The 16,674-nt window shown below is 43.1% G+C and overlaps 1 protein-coding gene across 1 annotated transcript in view; it reads right to left on the bottom strand.

The window, feature by feature from the left end:
* The window catches only part of VIT (vitrin), a 51,651-nt gene extending 45,630 nt beyond the window's left edge, over positions 1-6,021 (bottom strand). The window contains exon 1 of the mRNA XM_065631844.1: positions 5,898-6,021. The gene's annotated coding sequence lies outside the window, so the exon portion shown is untranslated. The remainder of the gene's footprint in view (positions 1-5,897) is intronic.
* Between the last annotated feature and the right edge of the window lie 10,653 nt (positions 6,022-16,674).

The following is a 16,674-nucleotide window of genomic DNA, read 5'->3' as shown; positions in this document are numbered from 1 at the left end:
CAAGCTGTGCAGCCTTATGGCATGTGTGTTGGCAGCCCTTGGCAACTGGCAGGAGTGGGCTTAGAGAGCATATGGGTTATGCAGGCAACATGAGGGATGATTATGCTTCCAAAACTATATCCCTTCATATCTAAATGCCCTGGAGGGCACTTGAAAAGCTAGAAAACATGGTGGCAGAGAAAGCAGCCAGAGCCCACTCCCGGATACTGTGACAGTGTAGGTGCAGCAAGAAATTGTTGAGAAAGGTGCCACAGGACCAGGCTGACACTGATTTACTAATTTTGCGTACTAGAAGCTTTTAAAACCTGATGTTTCAGCATAGAGATGAATCACAGGATTCTGTTTCTGAGATCCCAAGATCAAAAAGGGGAACTGGGCTTATCATATGGTCTGGGAGCAGGAACTTGTAATTTCAGGTCTTTTGTTTTTAAAACAAAACTAAACCTGCAGACTCAATATTGCATAATCCACTTCCATGCTCAGGAAACTTGTTCTGAACTTTGGCTTTAGGAGATTACTACACGAGCTTCTACTTCAAATGTAATTATTGCATAACATATATTTCTTTCTACACACAGATTTCATCATTGAGAACAGAAGATGTAGACCATGGAAGCCTGAGACTTTACATCCCAAATTATCACATACTTTGAGATGCAGTTTAGTAGAAAGACAGTCCCCAAAGCAGGATGAAAGAAGACTTGTCTGATGTGTGATGCCCATATTTGACCTTGCAAGCAATCTCATTTGTACCAACTATTCTAAAATTCTCTAACCTGTCTTCTCCCTCATCTGGACACTCCTTTCCTTCCCATTTAGCCTCCTTTCCAAATAGCTTCTCTTTCTTCGTGTCCAAAAACTTCTTCCACCAAGCCCAGGAGAACAAAATGCTGTAGTGCTGCAGACGCATTGCAAGAGAGGTAAGAAAGATGGGGTCCCACCAGGGTGAGCAGGATGGGCTCCCATTGTCCTCAGCTGGCTGGCAGCTGGAGTGATGGAGCCATTACCCATTCCTCACTCTGACTCACCGAAGGTGACCAGGGCCAGGATACACAGCGCTGCTGCCAGCTTTCCTCAATGTCTCACCCTTGTTCTACAGACTCAAAGGTAAACTATGTATTTGGGGAAAATAGAAAGAATGGAGCCTTCTGAATCCCTAAAGGAACCTGGCAGGGAAATCGAGAGGCACAGAGGCAGCTGCGTCTAAACTTTCCTGTAAACATGTGATTTTGGAAAGGTAAAAATTTCCTTAGTTTTATGTACAAGCCTGGAGGAGCTGGAAATCCCCAATTCATCCTGGCGGGGATATTAAAGGACCGCATAAAGCTACACAAAATCTTTCAGAATTTTTCCAGAAATTTTGGCACATGCAAAACTGTCACTTGGCAATTATGCGCCTTTTTTCCTATGAAACCAGCTGCCAGCTGAGACACTGTTGACTGCTGTGATATGTGTGTTACATTTCTAAAGCTATTTTATAAGGCGACAGGCTGAGAAACAGTTTGCAAATGCAAGTTGATCTTTAAGGTATTTTTTTATATCTGTGTCTATGAGATGTCCTGTAGAATGAGACACATTAAGGATAACTGACACAGATTGTGTACTTAATGTGTCACTGACCTCTTAAGGCACTCTGAAGCTCTGGAGATAAAGCAAAGCTAGGATGGACTTGATGGGCGCTAGAAAGCCAGTTCAGTCATGACAGTAAGACTTGTCAGGTTAAGAACTGTTTAAACCTAGATGACTTGAATGAAGAAGAGGTGGTTATAAATACTCCTCTGAATGCAAATGTGTTTCCAGTTCAGGATATGAGCCATGGATTCGGGTACTGTGCTTCAAAATGGAAAACAAAAGCTGCAGATGGTGGGGTTTTTTTTTAATTAAAATACATTTTAACGAGAAATGTTACTGGTTCCAACTCATTGGGAAATTTTCTTTCTGACCAACACTTCCTGTTGTTTTTTTTTCTTTTTTTTTCCAGGACTCATTTGCTGAAAAATGAGCCTGAATAGGAAAGGCAGCCCAAGGTGACCCAGCCACGTCCTGCTGCAGAGGAGAGCAGAGATGCCAGCTCAGAGAAGGTGGCAAGAGAGGTGAGGCGATCCTGCTGCAGAAAGAGGCTCTGCTCCTCCATTGGCATGGCCACCGGCAGAGGATGTGGGAGCAGCCCTCAGACACCATTAAATACACAGCTGCCCCAGCACCATGTTTGGTGCAAAATGTTTGTAGAGCCCAGAGCAAATACTCAAGTAGCTAATCCATGAGTGTCATGCTCTTACAACTGCCCACGTCTGATTACTCCCAGTATTTGCAAGGGTCAGATATATCCACACAAGCTGCAATCTCAGCTGGTGAGTACAGCTACCCCATAGATGCCTTAGGAGCCTACATAATTTCAGTAGTCACCCAACTTGTTTGTGGGCCAGAGCACTGGAAGAAAAGCTCATCGGTAATACAGGCTCCTGTTTTATCTGCAAGTCCCTTCACATCCCACTTTCTGCAGCAGCTTGCTTTCCGCAGGGCATTATCAGGAGTAAGTAAAAGGCAGTCTCGCTGCTCCCCTCCATAGCACTGGCAGCAGTGTCTGCACCCCTTCGGGGCAGGGGCTAAAAGAGTTCACGAGTGTGATGCAGGCTGGTGTGAGCCAGGCAGTCAGAGTTTAATTTACTAATACAGATACAATCGAAAAGGCTACAAATTTTCTGGGCACTTCTGCACCTCTCCGAGCCTCTGCTGTGGCAGGGGGAGGCTGTGCTGCCCGCACAGCATTCACCAAAGTTTTCCAAGTGTGAAATGTGCAGCAAATAAAGGAACTGGGATGCAAAAGAATGGCAGCTGCTCCAGGACTGTTAGAGAGGCTCTTTTACAGGCTACTGAACCGTCAATTTGTAGTAAGACATTGTTTTCTAAACATAGTGTAAAAACTGTTATCTTGCCTGGCTGGTCATTAGAAGAGAGATAATTATAGTCTCTGTGTGACAGCCGGGCACTGAACAGGGGCTGCATTGTCCCAGGACCCAGCTGAGCTGTCGCACAGCACCCCAGGCCAGCACGGGGACAAGGGGGCTCCTTGTGCCCCGGCAAGTTCAAAAGAGGAATTGAAGTGCTCTAAGTAGGTGTTAAGCACCTATCTCTCTTTCTCTGACTCTTAAAAAGTAACGCACAGGAGAAAGGTGGGGAGGGCAGACCTGTAGCTGATGTAGCTGCATCCTCCTTGGGTTTATGTACAACACATACTATAGCTATTATTTTTCTCTCCTTAAAAAAACAAAACCAAAAACCCACAAAAAAACCCCAAACCAAACCCCCAAAAACCCACAACCAAAAAACCAACGCTTAGTTTTTCATTATTTTTGTTCTGTGTTTCTCTTTTCCAACACAGACCAATGAGACCTGTATGATGGATGGGCTTTCAGAAAGAAGGACATATCTGTTCAGTGTCCACTTTCTGAGCCCTGAATGGAAGGTGTAAAACTCAGCCAATGCCGGAGCATGCTGGAGAAGTCCTAGTGGACTCAGAGCTCCAGGAGGCCCAAACATCCCCCAGGGCTCTCAGGAAATCCTGGACTATTGCTGCTCACCGCCTATCCAGAAAAGATGATGCCTCCCCACCTCAATGCAATGGGCCAACATAAACCTCACTGGTCTGGCACTGCACATTCAGTTCCCTCTGCAGGGGTAGTTAATGTCTATAAGTGCGACGGTGTTCTTTCCTGTGGTTTAGCCTCAAGACATCAGAAAAAGAACACAGCTGCAGATGGTAAACTGAGTTATCACTTTTATTGCTCATTTCAGCCAGGTGCCCTAAATGACTTATCTATCATCAATTAGGAGACTTTTGATAAAATGAAGACTTGAACCTGCATGTCCTGAACCTTGGATTAGCATGTTAAGCTGCTGGGCAGTATTTTCTTTCTAGAGCTTTTTTGGTGGCTCAGGAGTGAAAAGGAAAAAGTTAAAACATCTCCAGGTAGATCAGGTACAATCAAGTCTTTGATGCCACTGTTATGTAAATTTCAGGTGTATTTTTATCACTGTTTTCTAAAAAGCAATGGCTAGAAATAAGAAATAGTTCTGTTGTTTCACATGAGGAAAATAGCCTGTTTTCACTGTGTCTCAGGCAGTCCCCTTTAAGAAATATTCTACTTAATCAACTTTGACAAAAGGAACTGTAAAAATTATTTTCCTACTACTTCTGTGAAAGTAAATAGCTGAGTGAAGGGAGGAACACCTTGTTAATGTCCCCACTAAAGGAAAGTCGTTGGTAGGATCTCATTCTTATTAGACACCAGAGAGTATACATGGGGTAGACTTCTTGCATCCCAAGTGTGAGGAAACCTGGGTTAGCCAGTAAAACTACTTGATTCAACTAGCCAGTGGTAAGCCATGTGTAAAAATACTACCAGGGAAAGAAATATCTTGCTTAAAGTAGTGAGCAAGTTATGGACATAACATACCTGCCACAGGTGGAAACACAAAGCAATATTCAATTATATTGGTAGGACAGTGAAGGTTTCTTTTTTAAAAAGTATTTCTTATGTCTTCAATAACAGAAAGATAAGACATATTTTCTGTCATCCAAGTGAGAGCAACCCCAGCAACTTGAAGGATTAGATAAAATAAGCAAACGAGGTAAGTCTCTTTAAAATAAAATACTAATTTAATATTCCAAAACTAATACGCGTGTGTAATGCAGTTATTTTTGCTTGAACTCTCTTTGCATCTCTGAAAGAGACCAGTCTTACAGCCATGACTGTCATTCAAGTGATGAACTGAATAAAGTATGAAGAACATAGTAACACTGATACAGAAAAACATAGATATTCTTTGAGCGTAGACAAATGCAAGGTGTTTCCAACTTTAAGATGTATATGGCAAAATACAAGCTATAAACATATAGGACTCCATTGCTGTTCTCAATCAAAACCCATCTAAACCACTTTTTCTCTGTGTGTGCTTGCTTGTTTTTGGTGTTTTGTTTAAATTTTGGAGAGGTTAGAGGAAAAGCAGTGTGGTCCAAGGAGGATCTGACTCTGTAATCTGTAATTCCTTTTTTGCTCTGGATGTGGCGTTGTTCCCATAAACTCTAGGAACAAAATATTAACTAAGGTGGAAAGTTTGCTTGGGGCATTTGGTTCATGTTCGTACTAGTCTGAGAGAAATCACATTTTGAAGAGACTTACCGAGACTCTAATCTCACCACAGAGAGCTGAACGGCTGTGGCAGGCTTGACAATGCTATTCATTTTTGGAGCCTCACCAGCAAAACAAGCATTCAGCACAAAAGGATACATAGCGTCTAGGCTACTGTACTGCTCATACATCTGTATCTATCCATCTAGCAAGGGAGTTCACACCGTATAAATACATATCACTGGAATAATACAATTTTCCATTCTGTATCTTGGAGATGAGTGTTTCCCAGTGTCAGGTAGTGCTAATTAATGATACAACACACCCCTCCTTATTGATCAAAGAGACAAAGTCTTGAAAGCAAAATCATTTTAAACCTAGGGAACAAGTTGCACTACCTGTTACACACTATTTGAACAGTGGGCACATATATATGTCTATTTGTGTGTGATTAATATACACCATTCTTTATCAAATAGTTAAGCCCTTGCTGTTCAGGCAGTGAGTATATGTGTCCACTTTAACAGTAGGTGTTTAATGTTTTTATAAATACTTAATGAATTATATATAATTTAAACTACAGTTTCATTCTATGTCTTTATCTCCTTAGGTCTTTGATCCTATGCACACAGCTAGAATGCTAAACAAAAAATTACATCCCTACAGTTTCTTAGCAGTGAAAGTATTTAACTTATCAACAGTCAAAAAAGCAACTCACCCTCTCCCCCATAAATAAATAGAGCAGAGAAATTACATCAGAATTACCTTGCTTGAGGTGTGCAACTTTTTATTCCTTTTCTCCACACAGTATGAAAGTGTTATTTTTTCCAAGCTTTTCTGTACCCCAAACTCCAGTCAACATTATTCTACAGAAAGAGAGGCAGGCAGCAGAGGGAGGCCTGGACACCTTTTCTCTTTCAGAGAGGAGCTAATCAAACATTCCCATCAAGCTCCCAGCTCTGTGAAAGGCACATTGCTCTCCCTCCCTGCCTCCCTCCCTCTGCTCCTCTCTCCCTGTGTCTCTCTCCCTCCCTCTGTCTCTCCCTCCCGCACACACAGACGTACGGAGCTCCTTACACTGATTTAGCAGCCGAATTAGGCAGTCCTATTTTAAATATATGTTCCCTCCCACATGTTTTTGGTAGGGATTTCTGTGCTCCTTTTTGCACTAGCCTGTCAGATTTGTCAAGTTTTTGTCTTTTGGGAAGCAAAGCTTTACTTGACTGATGTTTTGTTTCATTTTTTTTTTTTTTCAGCCTCCCTGTGCAGTTCAACACTGTAGTAAAAGGACTACAACTAGTAGTAGCCAGGAGTAAACTACATAGCTCTAAAGATTTTAAATACCAGATTAGTTAGGCACAAGTAATATATAAAGAGGGAAAAATAGCTTTTGAAGAGACAGGCTTTGATGCCTTTACTCGTGTAAATAACGTCATGTTCCTTCAACAGCTTCCCTGAAGCTGGAGGATTAGTGACAGAGCAAGTATGTGAGCCTGGGCACAGAGAGGTACAAGTATGACACAAGGGTTAGCAGGGACTCCTTTCTGATGAGGTTGGCTGAGGGAATTTAATAAAATGCTCTCAAAGACTTCTAAACTGGCACTCATTAAGTGTGACCTGGCCAAATGAGGTACAAAAAAGGACTAATTTTTTAAAGTAATATCTGTATACAGATCTCCTAAAATTCTTTGGTAAGAAAATGTTATTGAGAGAATCAAGATCACAACAGTTACAACATTATCACAAAAAGGGCTGGTGTCATATTCCAGGATGCTGGAGTGCAAACTATAATCTGCAATTCCACCTAGGGATTCAGAAGTGTGTAGGTAATACATATGAGTGAATATACATTGTTTTATCTAAGATCATTATTGGTGAACATTTACATATCAAAATGTATGATAAATACAGGAGACAAAGTCCAGAAGACACACTGGAAAGACACATAGTACCTGGCTACTTCTGATCTAACAATCTTGTAAATACATTTGGTTTGAGGGAAAGTGATTACCTGTTATTTGTGAATCTTTATTCCAGTTCTTATGGAAACTGTATTACAGCTCAGCATATCAATAAACCGTACAGCAACAAAGGTTTATCAAAAGTCCCAACTGTGTTACTAAGATATAATGATTCGTAATTCATTTGATTCTCTCAATACACAAGTTCAAGCTTGCCATGGTAATTCCTTGTGAGGCAGAATCCAGTGGACTGGCAGAAAGCCTCTCCAGACAGCAATTCTGTTAGCAGATCTACCTAGAAGACCTACTAAAAAACCAAACCGAACCAAAACCAAACCAAACAAACGAACAAAACAAATAAACGAAAGAACCCCAAACCCCAAAGGCTTATTAATTCAAGTTAACATATCATCACTCTTTTCAAAAGGCTTGCTGAGATTTATTTTTTCAGATAACCATGAGCAAAAGGATTGAGACTTTAGGACTGGAAATTTAGAGGTACACAGGTACTGGAAGCCAAACGTCTAAATATTGGGGTTTTGCAGCTAAGTGGCTATGTGTCGCTTCCCAGTGCTACTAGAAGGCTGAAGTCCCCACGACAACACCTTGCTGCAGATGCTGATAGAAACACTCTAAAATTTTTGTGCTCAGACCTTCACTGGTATTTAGCCACTTATTTTCCACTCAAGTAGATTATTTTCAGAAATCCACGGGCATCTATGTACAAGTTGAGTTGCCTGTATGGCTTCAAAGACTCAAGTCAGTCGGTTATCGAAGAAGCCTCTTGATCTCAAACCAAAAGTGAGAGTACTGAAGAGCGAGCTTCTGGCAAACCAAGACATGGTCGGACAGCTCAGGCTGTGCCCGCAGTGGACATGACAGGAATGCACAGAAACAGCTGGACTAGTGCTGAGTAACGGAGCTGACATGTTGGATGCAGCAGACAGCCAGGATAACCGGCACAGGCAAGAAGTCCTCCTGAAGTTCAGCTTCTGGTACTCGCATCAGCTCATTGAGGGGTATAGCTGTTGGCATGCTGAACGCGGCCGGCAAGGTGTCAAAGCAACAGTGCCTACACCGAGGTCGTGCTTCCTTGTTGCTGCTGCAGGGTGCTAGTTTTACAAAAGAAACAGCCAATAGATCCATTTGTCATTTTCTATGGACAGATTATCTAATTTGTGGGTAAATTGTATCAAGGGCAAAGATCCAGCATGGACCTGGCAGGACTTAGCTCAAATGCAGCGGTGTGTGAACACAGCTCTACTGCTTCCAGAAACCCAGCCGTGGTGCAGCCCTGCCCATGCTGCACCCACCTGAGCTCTCCTGGCCTGGCTGGCTCCGCTCAGGGCTCGAGGTCAAGGATGCTGCCAGTGGGCTGGCCCATTTCTGCATCACTGCCTGTGAGCTGGCCCGGCATCCTGGAAATGAGCACCCCAGGAACCGTGGAGCAGAAACACTGAGTGGGCAGAAAAAGAAAAACTATCTAGGTTTGTCATTATCCAGGGTATTCAGCCTCTCATTATCGTGTGTAATGGAGAGCTGAAGAGTATCAAAACAAAACACTGAGGAGGGCACTGGCTGTCTCTTTTTATCACAACATTTCCGAGTGCTGCTGCCTGTGCTCTTTCCTGATAGAAGCAATTTCCAGCCATCTAAGATATGGCAACACAAAGTGCAGGAGCAAAAGGTGAACCACGTTGTGTGTCTTGACTTCTGTGCTGGGACTTGCCACAGGGCAAGATCTGTTTGCAGAAGAGCTGACCATGCAGTCAGGAAGCCACTCATTTGAAGACAATAGGTATTGAACACTATTGTCTAGGGGATAGACAAATGCTCCGTATCTGCACGCATTCATGTCTTCCACCGTCAATTCTAGTCAGAGGCCTCTGCTTGAGTTTTCTGCTAACTGGTAGTACTTGTTTTAAGTTTTACTATACTGTATTTTCATTTGCTAGTTAGTAAAAAAGGATTTAGCAGGATCCATTGAAAATATCATTAAATGTATGAATGCACACTTAGAGTAGGTGACAAATTTCAAGTGGCAGAGTCTTTACTACTTTGTGACATAGATATGCACAAATACACACACATACCTAGTAAGTAAGGCTGATGCATATTACAGTCTCACTCTACCACAGCAGCAGCAGCTCAGTAACTCTCTTCAGTAAAATATTTAATCAAAATTTCTGCAGTACTCATTTCCAAATGGGTAGCACTGGCATGCAGAGTAGCTTTTTTTCCACTGTAATATGAAGACTGAAAGCAAAGGAACGCAGACCTCTAACCTGTCCCCTGAAAGTCTTAATGAAGCAGCTAACAAACAAGACCAGTGAGTCAAAATACTTTGGTTTCAAAGGGAATTTGAGAAGATTCTTCATTTTTGAGCAGAATGTAGTGGCTGCATTGAATTGTGATCTACACAGAGATTACCTGTGCTCCGGAAGACACAACAGCAGAAAGCGAGAGATACAATAAGATGCATGCAAGCAATGTCAGTGCAGACAGAAGAGAGAATCTGGTGAAGACTTGCTAAGGAGGTTTGGTGTTTTCAAAGGGGTTTAGCAGCAGGCCTAGAAGATCACACACTTGCTGATGGATCTTAGTCACAGACCCTTAAATAAATCTTAGTTTTGAGATCATCTGTTGTACGGAATTTTTAAGGTATACAGTTTTTGTTTAAAAGGCATTGCTTTGGGTAACAGCTGGGTAAAGGCCATGTTGGGCAGCAGCTGACAATCTGAATTCAGTAAAGGGACGCTCACTAGACTTCATCTCATCCTCATTACAAATCTAACTTCAACACTTTTTAATGAAGGTTTTGTTTATAATTTAACTAGTGGACTTACATGTTTCAGTCAACACAAAAATGTAAGATCCCTCATGTCTCCCTCCCTCTGCATGCAGTGATGCACAGGTAAATTAGGTAGGGGAAGCCTCTCCTATTTGGAAATGACAAATAAATTCACTTGTTCAGGGTCTGACACTCACCAAGTGGTACGTCCCCTGAGGTGAGGACGGGCAACAACACAACTGTATATAACTGTTATGGCACCATCAGGGACAGATGTAGTTTTGGACTCAGGTGTCCAAATTCAGTCCAAGTTTCTTACTCGGCCCATAACCTTTTGATCACAGCTGGCCTTTCATTTACATGAACAGGTCAAACTTTTTTAGAAAGGGGAACTGAAAAAAGGTTTTACCGTATAGCAGCTTCACATAGTAGGTCCACATCTGGATGCAGAGGATGGTGGCTTCAAAGGCCATAAATTGTTTCCAAGAAGTCTGTGCAAGGTGGTGATGGGTACACACATCTCGTGGAGCAGGTATGTGCTGCAGCACAACCCATTGTGCTCATCTCCCCAGCACTGAGAAGGGTCTCCTGGATCTACTAGTGTAGATGTACGCAAAGAAAATAATAATCTATGTTACAGAACAAGCTGTGCCTGCAAAAGATTTAGAGAAATAGATTTCCTTGGGAAATTTTTATGGGGAAAGTGCAGAGTCTCCTACATGCTGGGTCTTTGTCCCACTTGTAGGACCCAAGGTGCATGCTGTTCTTCTGGCATGGGGCTGTGGGCCAATGCGTTTAAAACCATGATATCCTTTGCTCTCCAGGTTGTGAGTAGGAAATGTACAAGGGATTAAAGTGACCAGGACTGAGATCACTGGCTTGTGATCATTACACAGTCACTGTTAGATGTATCTTCTCAGCTGACCACTGCAAACTTAGTAAGCCAGTACTATAAAGTCCTGACTCTGCATATAAGGACAGAAAGCACAGGCAAATTAAATGATTTCTGCAAGATCACGCATAGCTATGTCACATCTAATCCCATCCAAGTGCTTCAACAGAAAGGAACAACTTTTCTGCTCTCAAGCAAGTACCTTCAAGTCTTTTCCACCATATACTACCACAGGAATCAGAGAGCAGAATATTCTCCAAGCTGTAACACCCCAAGATGTCATGCACAGCCTGGCAGTGTTGGCTCTGTTCAAAGACAGTGCAGCCACGCTTCTTAGAGCTGAACTCCTAACGAGTGGCAGTGGAGTTCAAATTCTGCAGTTTTTCTGCATTTCTCAGGCTATGTGAAATAGAATACTAACTTATGCATTATTTCACTTAAGGTAATCTGTGATTGAAAACCATTTATACATGAAGAAAACAAGGCATGGGGAGAATACAATAGAAGGTTAAAAGTATAATTGAGATGGCAAGGCAGGTAGGGGGTTAACACTGTTTGGCTTTAACTTCTTAAAGCACTTGCATCTAGATTGACTTTCGGTAAATAAAATAACCAATGTCCTGGAAGGCTTGTTTAAAATACACTGATGTGTTTGTCTTGTGTTTGAGAAAGGTACGGAGGCTGAATTATGTATGCTGTAGATGTTGCCGGCATCAGAAACTTCTTTAAATAATTAGAGCAATTGGGTAGCCAGGCATCTGTTTTTTTCTTTTTATGAATGAGGAGATCTCATGGGCCAAACGAATGCATAATGTTGGCATGCTTGGCTTAAATGGATGGATACCAAACTTACACTGTGTAAATTTGACCCACGGGGTGTTTCTCAGTGAAGATGGCAATGGCCATGTTTCCTGAGACTGTAGAGAAGCTGGTCTCTCTCAGTAAGCCCCAGGTTCATTTGTTTGCTCCGTAGGGAAGGCAGGGAGAAAAGGTGACAAAAATCAGCCTTTTCAGGTTTACCAGGAGGCAATGTTCAAGTGAGAAGTGACAAGTCCCTTGCCCTGGATCTCTTGCGGTGTATGGCATGGGAATGGGGCCTGGCTGGGAGCTTGCTAGCATGGCTGGGCAGGCTCAAAATATGAGGGTTCATTGTGGGAAATGGAAAAGAGACCCTTTTCTATGACTGATACGTGGAGAACTTGAGTCTTTCCTATTGAACACTGGCAATTTTAACTGTCATGAATTTGAATATTTTTTTTTAAGTTCTGGACAGTCACTTTTTGAAACTTTTGACCTCATCTGCTTCTATAATAATCAAAAGACAAGAAAAGTGGACCCAGGCTTGGAAAGAGAATCTAATGCAGCACTTGAGCAAACTCAGAAGTTACTGTTATCTGTAAAGAGTGTTTGTATACTTGGATAGCAATTTAATGTGTAGTGCAGTAGCTATGGGTATGTAGACAATAGAAGGACCAACAAGTCAGCTGGGTTTGCTTATAGAGCTTTGACCATACCAGAAAGAAGTGATGTCAAGCTATTGCTTTTCTTCAATTATTTCAAGATGTAGCTCTGTAGGAAAAAAGAAAGCAGATGGAGGATGCACTTGAACTATCATGACCATCAAAATATTTATTTTTATCCTGTAGCTGAATCTACCCATACCTCCTATGCCACATATTCCCCATGCCAGATTTAGAGCAGAGGCTGCCACAAATGCTGTACTGAAACATAAATAAAGTGAACCATAAATACTGGGGCTGGAACAGCCACTGTCACATTTGGGATGAGGAAATGCCAAGGGTGGCTGCTTGGGAGGAGTTTGCCCTGATTGTGACCACAGGCCTTTGGATCTGAAAGGGTGTAACCAGCTTTAAAAGCTGTGACATTATGGAGGTGGACTGTGATGCTCGTATCTCACCAGTCCACTATCAGAAACCAAGTGGCACCACAATGGAAATACGTTTTAAGAACTGGTTTTTTGGCAGAACTTGCAGTTATTGCAGACGAAAATGTATCATGACTTAACAGAACTAGGTCTGTAGGAAGTGCAACATATGGATTTTGCTCATTTTCAATCCAGCGTGGGTGGGGATTGAGTCTTCCCAGAGTAAGTGGGATATATTTCATTGCTGTACTACCTCATATAAAACCTGATTCATCAGCATAAAGCTCCTTGTATGAGAAATCAAGTCATCTGTTTAGGAGAGTGCACTTTGTTAATCAAAAGTTTCAGCAGTGCTGGATTCAGTGCTGAAATTTGCAGTTGAGGACTACCGCTCTCAGAATATACAAATGGCTTTTTCAGCATGCTTTCTCTATCTGCTTACTTCCAGTGTGAGCCATGTGCTATCACTGCCACCGTTAATTCAGTTTGCCAAGAATACCAGATCTCACTCTGGATCCCACTGCCCCATATCTTGGCAGTAAAGCTCGACTATTCACTGCAAATCAGGCCTGGAAAATGTAAACCCAGTAACAGTCTTCAGTCTGTTCTTCCTGACTATTTTCCCGATGTGTTTTCTGTTTATGCTCTGTAGGGCATCAGGTATCAGAGCAAGTAGGTGATGCCAGTAAAAGCCACTTCACAGTAGAGAGCTCATGGCTGCATCCCAGCAACTGAATGCATCCCCTCTGTGCCGCCCTTATCCTTGTCTTCTCCAGCTTTGGCTCTCAGCACTGAAGACTGTACAAAATGCAGTGTTTCTGGAGGCAACACGCAGAAATCAGAGTGCTGCTCTGGCAAGCAGAAGTGTCCAAACAAGCAGTGGAGCCAGAACTGCCAGTGTGTCTAATGGGCAGATTAGGGTATTTTCTTTACTGGTATGCGTCTTTCGAAACAGTTATTTGCCAGGGTTCATGAAAAGCCCTTCTGCATGCACCCCCGTGCACAGGCTCACCACGTAAGGGCTTACTTCGCTCTCTCCCAGTTGAATGGCGATGGCTTGGTTCCTCTCCAGGGTCTTCTTGCCCCACTGTGCTTGTAGAGGCCCATTTGCCCCCAGGGAGGGACAATTTCCAGGAAGGATCCTGCTGGAGGGCAGAACGGGGTTGCATGCCCATGTACCTGTATAGGAACAGGGGATCTCAGCATGGGGTGGGAATACAGTGGGTCCCCCCAACTCCTGTGTGGTGCTGCACCCACATAAACCTCTCTTTGTGTGGATCCAGGTGCTGTCAAAACCTTCCTTGGGGGATGGTACACATAGTAGAAACAGACGGTCCCATGTTCCAGCAAGGTTAAATTTAGTCGGGAAGGAAAGGAAAGAGGTTGTAGAGCTTTGGTGCTGGGGGCTGGCAGTGCTGGGAAAGGCAATGGACAAATGGGAGGGGAAAACTGAGGTCCTGCTGGAAGGAGAAGGCAGAGGGAAGGTGCTGGGGAGTGCACCTGGGCGCTCTGTGGTATGGATACAAGCAGAGTGCAGAGTGATGGCAAGGACCTCTCTGGGCATGCAGACCCCGGTGGACTGGCAGGAATGCCAGCATTTGCTCTTCTCCCCATCCCTGCCCCATCTCTCTGCTGCTCTCACCTCCAGTGGGATAGGAGTAATGGTGATTCTGGTGTTTAACTGGTCATCACCAGTCAAGGTATTGAAGCTCCCGAGTACTATCAGTCACTAAAACAAGTTTTAAAAATTACTCTGCTGTGTGTGAACCAGTCCAACACTGGAAACGCTGTTGTCTGCCCAGGGCAGCTGGGCTAGACAGTAGCTCTGCCACTTTGGGGGCTCTGGGACAGGGCTGCAAGCAGGACACTCACATCCCTTCCTTCTGCTCAGGGTATTTGTGACTAAGCTTTTATTGAAATGTGTGTGCAAAGGGGTCAGGGCTGGGGAGTGCAGGGGTGTGAAGAACTGCTATGAACCTTTTTACTGCTAATTTCCATCATTTTATCCAAGCATCAACTTGTTTGGGGCATTTCCAGCCACACAGAGCTATGAGGTGTACCCTAAGGGACAAAAGATGTAGACACAAGCTTCTGCAGTGCAGTAGCCTGTATCTATGCTTTTTGTAAGCCGGTAATTTCTCACAATTCATTTCCACTTAAAAAAGCAGAAAGCGGACAGTATGCATAAACATAATTTTGTCCTGTAGCAGTTCAGTTAACTATAAACTCAGTAATGTAGTAATAGAATAGCAAGTGAGAGCCATCTTTCTTCTATGATGCCTTTAAGGGCCACGGAAAGACCCAATGTATTTTAAAATCCTTCTCTGAAATCAAGCCTTTGGAAGAAATGCTGCTCTTTTGTTACACTAAAAAAAAAAAAAAAAAGCCCACCCAAAACTCTTCAAATCTTATTAGGAAAAATAAATCTCTCTGAATAAGCCCTATCCTCTTATCCTCTCTCTGTTCCTTGCCTTCAGTGCCACAACCATATATTATAAGGTGAGATCTGCATTTTGATCCCCAAATTAAGTAAATTACTTCTAATAAATTGCTTAGTGACAAGCACGGTTAAGCTGGAAATACCATTTGCATTCTTATAATTGCTGGCATTAAATCTCCATAAGAATTGTAAGAGGAAAGCCTCTACATTTTATGCTTGCTAACTCCTTAGAGTGTTTTATACTATGGAAAACACTATAAAGGCTTTCAAACTACTTTAATAATTGACATTTTTCAACTTAAGTTCTCAAAGCTCTTTTTAGAAGAAAGCAAACAATGAAAGAAAGTGAAAAAATGTTTCAGGAGAGAGAAAATTAAATTCTATACATGTTCTTATAAAGTATCAGAAGAAAAGAAAGGCAAGTATCTTTTGCAGAAAAGCAAGCTGAGAAGCACAGATCTTACAGAACCAAGTTTGAAAAGGAGCTTGGGTTACTGAAGACAGAGAGAAGGACATGTATCTGTAGGAGGACCAGGAGCCTATCTCCTAGGGCTTGCTCCACAAAAGGCATCCTAGAAGTGGTAATTCCCCACAGCTGCTTGTTGCCATCTCCAGCTGCTAATGACCACCCCGCAGCTGCCCTGGCCAGCCCTTGCCTTCCCAAACCTGAGCTGCTGTAGGAGAGCTCTGTCCTCTAACCTGGCCTGCTTCCTCTGGATTGATGGTAGTAAGGTAGCTCTTCTGCAAATAGCTCAACAAGCAGCTTTGAAACTGGTGGCTTCTGTCAGAAGAGATAGAGATGTATGAGGAAATTGCCTCTTTTTAATACAGCAACAACAAAAAAGATGTTGCAGGCAGGTTCTGGTTTTCCCAGCCCTGTGAGGGATGCCCACAGTCCTCACAGCTTCCAGAGACATCGAGGGCTTTGCAGATACATGCCGTGAAGATGTGTGTGCTGGGGAAGGAGCTGCTCAGGACCAGGCAAAAGGAAAATGTTTCCTGCTGCTGCACTCACAGCCCTGCAACACCACACCATGTGCTGAGGTCAGTGCTCCAACTTCGATTTGCAAAATCCTAATGGTTTCTATTGCATCCTGGTAAGAGGCTGGGAAGGCCAGGGCATAACTAGGGGCAGAGGGAGGCTGAGCAAGGCATCTGTTGCATTAGTTTTGGTGAGTTACAGCTACAGCCATACCTTGCTATGTCCAGATCCTGGTTCAGTTTCTGCATCTCCACTGGCAGCTCACTGAGGCAGAGCAGCCCAAAGCTGTTTTTAACTCTCTGTGGTGAGTTTATCCTAGGCTGTTCAGTGATTTCTGTGAGTCCTTTACCATAAAGTGAAAGACATGTATGATCAGTGAGAAACGTGTCTGACACGTATTTGCAGGGAGAACAGAGAAGATCATCCTGATTCAGCATAAGAGAAGGTGTGAGGCCTGCAAAGCCACGTAAAGTGATGCTTTCCCCTCCTAAATGAGCTAATAAAGTATGTAACCAAGCTGTGTCAGCTGCAATATTAAACGTGACACACTGCCCTGCGTTACAGCTCACTGATTGCTTTGGCTGTTTGATC

This window comes from Caloenas nicobarica, chromosome 3 (assembly GCF_036013445.1).
Source record: "Caloenas nicobarica isolate bCalNic1 chromosome 3, bCalNic1.hap1, whole genome shotgun sequence".
Classification (NCBI taxonomy): domain Eukaryota; kingdom Metazoa; phylum Chordata; class Aves; order Columbiformes; family Columbidae; genus Caloenas; species Caloenas nicobarica.
This window is presented reverse-complemented; position numbering and strand designations above follow the sequence as displayed.